Genomic DNA, 11,983 nt, shown 5'->3' with positions numbered 1-11,983 from the left:
CTGATGAATTAGTATTTGTATGAATCCCTGCTTTCCCTTCTTTTGAGAACATATTATGTGCTACTTACTTATGTGGGGGTTTTCCTGTAGATGTTCAGAGAAACTGCCAGACCAAATCTTTTTTCAATATTTTATTATTGTTAAGTAGTTGTACAAAGGAGTTAGCATTCAACAAAGTAGGCTGTGAATACAGTTCCTCTTGACCAATGTCACCCCTTTCAACATCCTCACCTAAACCTCCCAACACACCCTTCTCCTCACTTTTCTTAGTTGTTAGGTTATGTACTGCTTTTTTTTTTTTACCATTTAACAATGCAATTTATGTATTCAATGCATCTTGATCTGTGTCATCCATTCAACATTTCCACCCACCTTGGACTCACTATTTCCCTTATTTTTCTCAATTCTGTGGTACATACATGTTCTTCTTTGCATCTACTCCCTTCCCCTGTCATTCTTCTACTCCTTTTCCTTTGCCTTCCTTGCAAGAATCCATTTCCTTGCATTTATTTTGTTGGGCTTTCACTTAGTCTTTCTAAAGAATTATATACTATTTGTGCTTTCCAGAGAATCTACCATGATTCCATTAATTCATTTATACCCATGTGTGTACCACCCAGTGTGTTTACTTATAGATGTATAGGCACATTATAGCTCCCATACATGAGAGAAACTATGCAATTTGTGTTTCTCTAGGTCCAGCTTAGTTCACTTAATGTAATTTTTTCCAAGTCTTTCCATTTCTTTACAAATAATACAATATCATTCTTTCTGATGGATGATTAGAATTCCATTGTGCATATTTACAGTATGTCCTTGGTGCATTCATCCATTGAGGGGCATTTTGACTGATTCCATATCCTGACTAAGGTAAATAATGCTTCAATAAACATGGTTGTGCTGGTGGCTTAGCTAAGAAGCTAAACAGAAAGCTCACAGAATGGGAGACTTTTGCCAGCTATATATCAGACAAGAGCCTAATATCCAACATATACTTCAAGCTCAAAACAATGAAACTTCTAAGAGATAAACCCTCAGAGGAACAACCCGGGGCTGGGAATATGGCCTAGTGGTTGAGTGCTTGCCTCCTATACGTGAAGCCCTTTGTTTGATTCCTCAGCACCACATATATAGAAAAATCCAGAAGTGGCGCTGTGGCTCAGGTGGCAGTGCTAGCCTTGAGCAAAAGGAAACCAGGGACAGTGCTGAGGCCCTAAGTTCAAGGCCCAGGACTGGCAAAAAGAAAAAGAAAGAAAGAAAGAAAGAAAGAAAGAAAGAAAGAAAGAAAGAAAGAAAGAAAGAAAGAAAGAAAGAAAGAAAGAAAGAAAGAAAGAAAGAAAGAAAGAAAGAAAGGAAGGAAGGAAGGAAGAAAGGAAGAAAGGAAGAAAGGAAGAAAGGAAGAAAGAGGGTTCCCGAGGACGACGGCGGAGGAGAGGCAGAGCCCTTGCAGAGCTCCTTCTGATATCGTAGTTTTCTCACCCCATAGAAACTGTTACTCCTAGAAAGACAGCCAAAGTAAGTTCTAACAGTACAGGGATTCTGAACAGGAAGGAAAAATCGACTTTGCTGGTCTGAAAACACAGATTTGAGCTCCGGGCGGTGTCCCACCGCCGCGCTAGTGCCGGCTCCGGCACAGTGCCCGGCACGGCCCTACCCCCGCACTCCGCACAGCTAAAGCGTTAAATACTCCAGACTGCAGCTGAGCACGGAGGACCTGACATCGCAGAGACAGCGTGAGTACCCCACAAAAGTTACTCTCACTTGTACCCACAGTCCAGCTTCTGGAAGGCATCCCTGTCCCCACTGCCAGAGCAAAGCGCCATCTTTGCCACTGGCATAGGGTCAGACCAGACTGGAACAGAAGTGGGCCTGGGGAAAGCGAGGTCAAAAAAGCCATCTTTGAAAAGGGCAGGAGGGGCGGAATCAGTGAGAACCAGCTCCGCCCAGAAGAACGCCCCCTGCCCTGGCGGGAGGCGAGTCCGGGGCTTAGCCAGAGATGCCCCACCCTGCCCGCCGGAACTTCTAAACTTAAAGCAAAAGCTGCGAGCAGCTACCAGGGGCACGGAAACACCAGAGAGAGGAACAAACAGTTCCTGGGACAGCTAAATGGTCCCGTCACAGAGGAAGCTAATTCCCAGCCCAAAACGGAGCTGCATTCCATACCCACCTATGCCAAGGAGGCCGCCTCCCTCAGGCAAGCAACTCTCAGCGGAGCAAAACAGGCCAGAGGTGCCCCGCCCTGCTGAGTTCACAGCCTAGTCAAGACCAGGCATCAAAGGCAGCGGCCCCACAGCAGACAGAGGAGCCACAGTTCCTGAGACTGCTCATGTCCCCATCGACAGAGGATGCCCAAGGCCTGCCTGCAAGCTGTGCGAACCTCAGAGACCCACGATTGCACCAACAGGGGAGAAGGGTCAGAACAGACCCACCCCTTGCCAACTGAAATCAAGTCAAACCAGCCAATCAGGAAAATAGACTGCAGTCCATTGCAGGGAAACCAGAGACTGGGGAAAGACCACCCAAGCAAGGAGGACTCCTTTTTTTTTTTTCTTTCTTTTTCTTTTTCTTTTCAAACATTTTTTTAAACTTTTTTTTTTAATTTTCTGTTTAATTTTTTCACATCTGAAACATCATTGGTTGTTTGTTTGTTTGTTTGTTTTGGTTTGTTTGTTTTTTGTTTGTTTGTTTTCCATTTTTACCGGTTTGTTTTATCAAGTTTTTTTTGTGTTTGTTTATTTGTTTGGGTTGTTCCTTTTCTGTTATTTTCCTTTTTATTTACTTATTCTTCCTTTTTAAATAATTTTTCTCTGTTTTGTGTATCTGTCTTCCAGTATTTTTACTGTATTTCTCTTGTCGTGTCCTCTTCCTTTAAAAGTTACTTTCCTATAAATAACACCTCCACCCTTTTCTGCTAACTCTCCAGTGTCTGTCATTTTAACATTGTTCTTTCTACTGATTCTACTCTTCTCCACATTTCCACGTCACTGAAACTAAACCAAAATCACCACCCCCCCCCCCCCAATACATTTTACTCTATTCTCTTTACTACCTCCAACTTACCCTCCTGACTTACTGCCTGGACCTCCAGGTTCCATTGACTCCTGGTTATTGGATAGAGGGTATCCCAGCTTAATACGAGTTAATCAAAGGGGTTCATAGAGAAAGCCAGTCCTAAAAGAACTTAATATAAAAACAAGAATTACGTATAGGGTTGTAACAGTAAATAAGTAACTACTGAATACAGGGCCCAGGAACGGTTGTTATATTGAAATTGTATTCTTTAGGAACACCAAATCTGACTTTATAGACAGGTATACAAGTTATCTGTATATAATTGTGAAATTGTAAGATCTACACAACAGTGCTTGGTAAGGGCTGCTTTGGGTCTTAAACGGTGCTCACAGGTGCTGGTAGACTGGCATTCCCAATTCAAATGGGCAGAAGAAACACAAGAAAGATGGCAAACAATGAAGTCTTATCCCCCACTCAAAACAAGCAGGAAGCAGAGCAGTCAATCAAAAACATAGAAGAAAACCCCCAAAATGCTCTACAAAGTTTACTGATAAACATGATAAATGAAAAGTTTGAATCTCTTCAGTCAATTATGTTAGAGCGTGAGGAGGCAAAGCAAAAATTAATGGAGAATTTCATGGCATCCACAAATAGAAAGATAAATGAGCTTCAAGAGTCAAATGAAAAGATAGCTACCCAGCTTAAAGATTTGAGAGACAACACTCAAAACCAAAGTAATGAAGTTAATGAAGTAAAGAAGTCCATACAGGACCTAAGAAATGACATGGAAATCATCAGGAAACAGATTCAAAATCAAGTAGCTAGCCTACAGTCCCGACTAACTGAAGCAGAGGATTGAATCTCAGGAGCTGAAGATTCCTTAGATTCTATGGAGAAAGATCAAAAATCAATACAAATCCAGTCCAAGCAACAAAACAGATCACTACAGGAGATTCAAGACACTATCAGGAAGCCCAATTTAAGGATAATAGGTATTGAGGAAAACTTGGAGAAAGAGGTTAATGGGATAGGCAACCTATTTAACAGAATATTAGCTGAGAACTTCCCAAACATCCAGAAGGAAAGGCCTATACAGATACAAGAAGCATTTAGAACCCCAAATCGACCAGACCAGAATAGGACTTCCCACCGACACATTGTGATCAAAACAGCTTCAGCAGAGTGCAAGGAAAAAATACTCAAAGCTGTTAGGGCAAAGAAAACAATCACATATAAAGGAAAAGCAATCAGAATTACCCCAGACTTCTTAGCAGAGACCATGAAAGCAAGGAGAGCCTGGAATGAAGTATACCAAACTCTAAATAAAAATAACTACCAACCAAGAATTCTGTACCCAGCCAAACTCTCCTTCATAGCCAAAGGTCAAATAAAAGTCTTCCACAATAAGGAAAAACTGAAACAATATATCTCCACCAAACCAGCTTTACACAAAATCCTTAAAGATGTACTATACAGGGAAAATAATCAAGATCCCAACACAGACAGAGAAATGAACCCTAATTAGTAAACACTAGATCAAGAAATGGGAAGACACAGCTTTAAACAAGATAGTGATAATGAAAGGAACAAACGATCACCTCTCAATCCTAACTGTCAACATTAATGGACTTAATTCTCCAATCAAACGACATAGGCTCATAAGTTGGATCAAAAATCAAGATCCATCTTTCTGCTGCCTCCAAGAGACACATCTATCCAGCAAAAGTAAACATCTTCTAAAAGTGAAAGGCTGGAAACAAATCTATCAAGCAAATGACCCCCATAAGCAGGCTGGAGTTGCAATCCTAGTATCAGACAAAATTGACTTCAAATTAAAAAAGGTAAGAAGAGACAAAGAAGGTTACTACATACTAGTAAAAGGATCTGTCCAACAGGAAGAAATAACCATCCTAAATATCTACACACCAAATGCAGGAGCACCCAACTTCATCAAACAAACACTACTGGCTCTAAAAACATTCATAGACCCAAACACAATGATAGTGGGGGACTTTAACACTCCACTATCACCTCTGGACAGATCAACATGCCAAAAACTGAACAAAGAAACCACAGAACTAAACAATTGCATAGACCAACTAGACTTAATCGACATCTACAGAATATTCCACCCAGCAAGGACAGAATACACATTCTTTTCGGCAGCACATGGAACATTCTCCAAAATAGATCACATCTTAGGGCACAAAGAAAATCTGTACAAATTCAGAAGTATCAAAATCATTCCCTGCATTCTCTCAGACCACAATGGAATAAAATTAGAGCTCAACGCATTCAGCCACCACAGAAAATCCCACAATTCATGGAGACTAAAGAACACACTGCTGAACCATCAGTGGATCATTGAAGAAATTAAAACGGAAATTCAAATGTTTATGGACTTCAACCAAGTTGAGGACACAAAGTACCAGCTCCTTTGGGACACAGCAAAGGCAGTACTCAGAGGAAAATTTATATCTCTGAGTACATACATCAACAAACTGGAGAAACAGCAACTCAGTAATTTAAGGAAGCACCTTAATTTTCTGGAGAGAGAACAGCAAGCCAAACCCCAAGTCAATAGACGGAAGCAAATAATTAAAATCAAATCAGAATTAAATCAGTTAGAGACGAAAAAAACCATCGAAAGAATAAACAAAACAAAGAGTTGGTTCTTTGAAAAAAATCAACAAGATAGACAGACCCCTGGCAAACCTGACCAAAAAACGAAGGCAGCACACTCAAATAAACAAGATAAGAGATGAAACAGGTAACATCACCACAGAAATAACCGAAATTCAGAAAATAATAAGGGACTATTTTGCAAACCTTTATGCCAACAAATTTGAGAACTTGGAAGAAATGGATGATTTCCTAGAAAAAATTGATACCCCTAAACTCAACCATGAAGATTTAAACCTTCTAAACAGACCCATATCCAGTATTGAAATAGAAATGGCAATAAATGATCTCCCATCCAAGAAAAGCCCAGGTCCAGACAGATTCACCGCAGAATTCTACAAGGCCTTCAAAACAGAACTCACTCCAATATTTCTCAAACTCTTCAATGAAATTAAAAGAGAACGTTCACTACCAGACTCATTTTATGAAGCCAGTATAACCCTCATCCCAAAACCAGGCAGAGACTCATCACGGAAAGAGGACTACAGACCAATCTCCCTGATGAACATAGATGCAAAAATTCTCAACAAAATTCTGGCCAATCGACTTCAACAGGTCATCAAAAAAATCATACACCACGATCAAACTGGATTCATCCCAGGGATGCAAAGCTGGTTTAATATACGCAAGTCAATTAATGTAATCCACCACATCAACCGGAGCAAAGTAAAGAACCACATGGTTTTATCGCTGGATGCGGAAAAAGCGTTCGATAAAATCCAGCACCCATTTATGCTAAAAGCCCTGGAAAAACTGGGATTCCAGGGAACATTCTTGAATATAATCAAGGCAGTTTATGACAAACCAACAGCAAGCATAACTCTAAATGGTGAAAAACTAAAGCCATTTCCTTTAAAATCAGGAACAAGGCAGGGATGTCCACTCTCTCCCCTGCTCTTCAACATATTTCTAGAATTCCTAGCCAGAGCAATTAGGCAAGAAGAGAATATAAAGGGGATCCAAATAGGAAAAGATGAAGTAAAACTTTCTCTCTTCGCAGATGACATGATCCTATACCTGAAGAATCCCATAGACTCTACCCCCAAGCTACTAGAGCTGATCCAAAACTTTGGCAAAGTTGCAAGATATAAAATAAACCTTCAAAAATCAATGGCCTTTCTCTATACTAACAACCCGAAGACCGAGGCTGAAATCAGGAAAGCAACTCCTCTTGCAATAGCCCCCAAAAACATAAAATACCTAGGAATAACCTTAACTAAAGAAATGAAAGACCTTTTTGATGAGAACTTTAAAAGCTTGAAAAATGAAATTAAGTCAGAACTAAGAAAATGGAAAAACCTCCCATGCTCCTGGATTGGGAGGATTAATATAATCAAAATGGCAATCTTGCCAAAGGCTATCTACAAATTCAATGCAATACCCATTAATATCCCAACACCATTCTTTAATGAAATAGAGGAAGCAATCCAGAAATTCATATGGAACAATAAAAGACCTAGAATAGCAAAAACACTCCTAAACAGAAAGAACCGTGCTGGAGGAATTACAATATCCAACTTCAAGCTGTATTATAAAGCTATAGTAATAAAAACAGCTTGGTATTGGCACCGGAACAGGCCTGAAGACCAATGGAACAGAATTGAAGACCCAGAAATGAACCCACAGAACTACGCCTACTTAATCTTTGATAAAGGAGCTAAAACAATAGTATGGAAGAAAGATAGCCTCTTTAACAAGTGGTGCTGGCAAAACTGGCTCAACACATGCAACAAACTAAAACTAGGTCCTCATATATCACCCTGCACCAAAATCAATTCCAAATGGATTAAAGACCTTGAAATCAAAACAGCCACCCTGAAAACACTAAAGGAAGGAGTAGGAGAAACACTTGGGCTCCTTGGCACAGGATGGAACTTCCTTAACAATGACCCAGAAAGGCTACAAATCAAAGAAAGGTTGGACAAATGGGACTGCATCAAACTGCAGAGCTTCTGCACAGCAAAGGACATAACTCGCAAGATAAACAGAAAGCCCACAGACTGGGAGAAGATCTTTACCGGCCATTCAACAGACAAAGGCCTCATCTCTAAAATATATGCAGAACTAAAAAAATTACCTTCCTCCAAAACAAAACCGCAAAGAACCAATAGCCCCCTCATCAAGTGGGCTAAAGACTTACAAAGAAACTTCTCTGATGAGGAAATGAGAATGGCCAAGAGACATATGAAAAAGTGCTCTACATCACTGGCCATAAAGGAAATGCAAATCAAAACAACATTGAGATTCCATCTCACCCCAGCAAGAATGTCATATATCAAGAAAACTAATAATAACAACTGTTGGAGGGGATGTGGCCAAAAGGGAACCCTACTTCATTGTTGGTGGGAATGTAAACTGGTTCAGCCACTCTGGCAAGCAGTATGGAGATTCCTCAGAAGGCTCAATATAGAACTCCCCTATGACCCAGCAGCCCCACTTTTGGGTATCTATCCAAAAGACCACAAACAAAATCACAGTAATGCCACCAGCACAACAATGTTCATTGCAGCACAATTTGTCATAGCGAGAATCTGGAACCAACCCAGATGCCTGTCAGTAGACGAATGGATCAGGAAAATGTGGTACATATACACAATGGAATTTTATGCCTCTATCAGAAAGAATGACATTGTTCCATTTGTAAGGAAATGGAAGGACTTGGAAAATGTTATACTAAGTGAAGTGAGCCAGACCCAAAGAAACATGGACTCTATGGCCTCCCTTATTGGGAATAACTAGTACAGGTTTAGGCAAGCCATAGCTGAGCATCACAAGGCCCAATAGCTTTACCCTTATGAACACATAAGATGATGCTAAGTTAAATGAACTCCATGTTATGGAGACAATTGTTATATCACAGTTGTAACTACTTTCAACGTCCTATGTGTATGTGTAGTTTCTATTATTGATGATGTTCTTGTATCACCTTCCTGTGGTTGTACCTACACTATCTCTGTAATCTTATCTGAGTATAATGGAAACCGTGTTTACTGGTATTGGAAGTAGGAAATTCAAAGGGAATACCAAATTTGAGAGACACAGGGTAAAAAAAGAGAAACAACTGCAAAAGCAATACTTGCAAAACTGTTTGGTGTAAGTGAACTGAACATCTCGGGGGGGGGGGGAGGGAAAGGGGGGGAGGGAGGGGGGCACGAGGGACAAGGTAACAAACAGTAAAAGAAATGTATCCAATGCCTAATGTATGAAACTGTAACCTCTCTGTACATCAGTTTGATAATAAAAATTTGAAAAAAAAAAGAAAGAAAGAAAGAGAGAGAGTGAGAGAGAAAGAGGGAGGGAGGGAGGGAGGGAGGGAGGGAGGGAGGGAGGGAGGGAGGGAGGGAGGGAGGGAGGAAGGAAAGAAAGAAAGAAAGAAAGAAAGAAAGAAAGAAAGAAAGAAAGAAAGAGAAAGAAAGGAGCTAATGACTTAAAGAAACACTTTTCAGATGAGGCAGTAAAAATGGCCAATAGACATGAGGAAAGGTCAACATCTCTGGCCATGAAGGAAATGCAAATAAAAACAACACTGAGGGCTGGGAATATGGCTTAGCAGGACAGTGCTTGCCTTGCATGCATGAAGGCCTGGGTTCGATTCCTCAGTACCACATAAACAGAAACAGCCAGAAGTGGCAATGTTGCTCAAGATGTAGAGTGCTAGCCTTGAGCAAAATGAAGCCAGGGACAGTGCTCAGGCCCTGAGTCCAAGCCCCAGGACAGGCAGAAAACAAAACAAACCACACTGAGTCTCCACCTGATCCCAGTTAGAATGACCATTATCAAGAAAACTAGCAATAAAAAAATGCTGGCAAGAATGTGGCCAAAATGCAACTCTATTACACTGTTGGTGGGAATGTAAATTTGTTCAACCACTCTAGAAAGCAGTAAGGAGGTTCCTCAAAAAATTAAACATAGTTACATATGTAACTGTAACCCCTCTGTACACACCTTGACAATAAAATTTTCTGAAAAGAACTAAACATAGAACTACCTTATGTTCCAGCAATTTCACTCCTGAGCATTTATCCAATAGAGCACAAACAAAACCGTTAAATAATTTTAAGTAATTCATGATACATTCCTCTACATAAGGACTTTATGTGTTTCTAGCATTTGGAACAAAATACAAATACAGTACCATAAGCCACAGCATCTTGCTAAGCCTGGCCCTTCCCCCATTACCTATGATCCCTTGGCCTCTCTTCTATACTTTTCATTGCTGCTACACAGATCTTGTTGGGTCTCTAATCCACCACGCACTCCATTCTCAGAAGTTTTGTACTGCTGCTCTCCTTGAAGATCTGCAACTTGAGTGACTCCGTTACATGTGGGAAGAGACTTATTACAATAGTCACCTTCTGCTGTTCTAGGGAAAAGATCTTTAGACATCTACCATAGCACACTGCAAGCCCAATGAGCAAGTGCCTACCTGTTCAACCATTTCCCTGTCTATGCTGCTTATGAATGTGCTTAGGGTTGAGAAGGTGCCTTTTCATCCATACTTGTGGAAGAAGTTAAAGATAAATGGTTCAACCCTCTTCTACTTTCTTCTTTTCTGTTCTAAGGTCTAAGAATAAACAACTGGGGTGATATGTGTTGTAGGTTTTGCTCTTGTTTTTCTACTGCTGCTCACCATCAGATTAGGAGATGATGATCATTATAAAGAACATTTATGAGTGTGGTAGCTCATATCTGTAATCCTACCTTCTCAGAATGCTGAGATTTGTAGATCTTAGTTTGAAGCCAGCCCAGGAAGGAAATATGGTAAGCTTCTTATCCACCCAAATCTGGAAGTAGAGCTGTGGCCCAAATGGTGGAGTTCTAGTATTGAACAAAAAAATATGCAGGGACAAGGCAAAGGGTCTGAGTTCAAGCCTCAAACAGAAACAAAAAAAGACAATATATTACTTACGGGCCACGAGAGGAGGGTAAGGGATGCGCCTACCTTGGAAGACATGAGCTTATCAGAAGAGAAAAAGGTAGGAGTGGCTTTAAAAACAGGCCTTTCTTATGTTGTCATGGGAGTGCAAATACAAAACTGGGTCTCCAGGCTCAAAATGGGTGGATTGAAATAATTTAGGCAACTCTGAAGCAAAGAACTGGTGCTGCTAGTTCTCAACTTGGCTTTGGGTTACTTATGGAGTTCAGCAACGGTAGGGTATATGAGAACCCAATAACAGAAATGACTGAAGGTGTGAGCACTCCGTCATTTGATTTGAACGTGAAATGTGTGCTCAGAGGTCAGTAATATACAATTGCTTGAAACTAGCCAAACCTGGACAAGGCAATCTATTTTAAATCAGCTAGATGTCATCACATGAAGATAAAGAAAATAAAAGACATGACTAGTCAACAGAGTAATTATGAAGCTGATTTTTTTGACATGGAACAAATCAGGCTAGTAAGTCGAGATTAAGAGTAGAGGCTGGGGGGCTGGGGATATAGCCTAGTGGCAAGAGTGCCTGCCTCGGATACACGAGGCCCTAGGTTCGATTCCCCAGCACCACATATACAGAAAATGGCCAGAAGCAGCGCTGTGGCTCAAGTGGCAGAGTGCTAGCCTTGAGCGGGAAGAAGCCAGGGACAGTGCTCAGGCCCTGAGTCCAAGGCCTAGGACTGGCCAAAAAAAAAGAGTAGAGGCTGGGGTATGCGTGTTTGTTCCCCAAACTCACTATGTTCTTCCTTACCCAGTCTCACGTGACACAGAAACTATCACCTCTGATGTCCTAACAGAAGAAAGAGCCACAGAACACTTAATATGTCTTTGCAAGTTTCTCCAATGTCAGCATGGCCCAAACAGTGGTTATCATCATTTCCCAGAATCTACTTTCTCATTGAATATCCATTTCACAACCAGGCCGGTGAATGTCATAACCTTTTCTTAGGCCAAGGTGCCAAGTTCTTAATCTTGTCAGAGCTTGTCTAGATAATAATCTGAGCCAAGCACCCTCCCTTGATGTTTATGGTCACAGAACCTCTACTTGTAGGTGAGAGTTGGGCCCTGGAGCTACTCTGAGATATACATACATAAGTACACACACACACACACACACACACACACACACACACACACCTCTTTAGTTTTCTCCCCTTGTTGCTCATTTCTAAGGAACTCCTAGGAGGCCACAGATGTAAACTAAGGAAGAAGTCAGTAAAGTAGATGTTGATATTGAGAGGGACCTGGTGTCTGTTCATGAAACTGACAGGTGTTCTCTGGTGGGAGCTTAGTCTGTTATGTATTATCTTCAGGTTGGTCCCTGGATGTATTATCTTCAGGTTGCACCCTGGATAG

The sequence above is a fragment of the Perognathus longimembris genome, chromosome 7 (assembly GCF_023159225.1).
Source record: "Perognathus longimembris pacificus isolate PPM17 chromosome 7, ASM2315922v1, whole genome shotgun sequence".
Taxonomy (NCBI): Eukaryota; Metazoa; Chordata; class Mammalia; order Rodentia; family Heteromyidae; genus Perognathus; species Perognathus longimembris.
Note: the sequence above shows the minus strand (reverse complement) of the source record.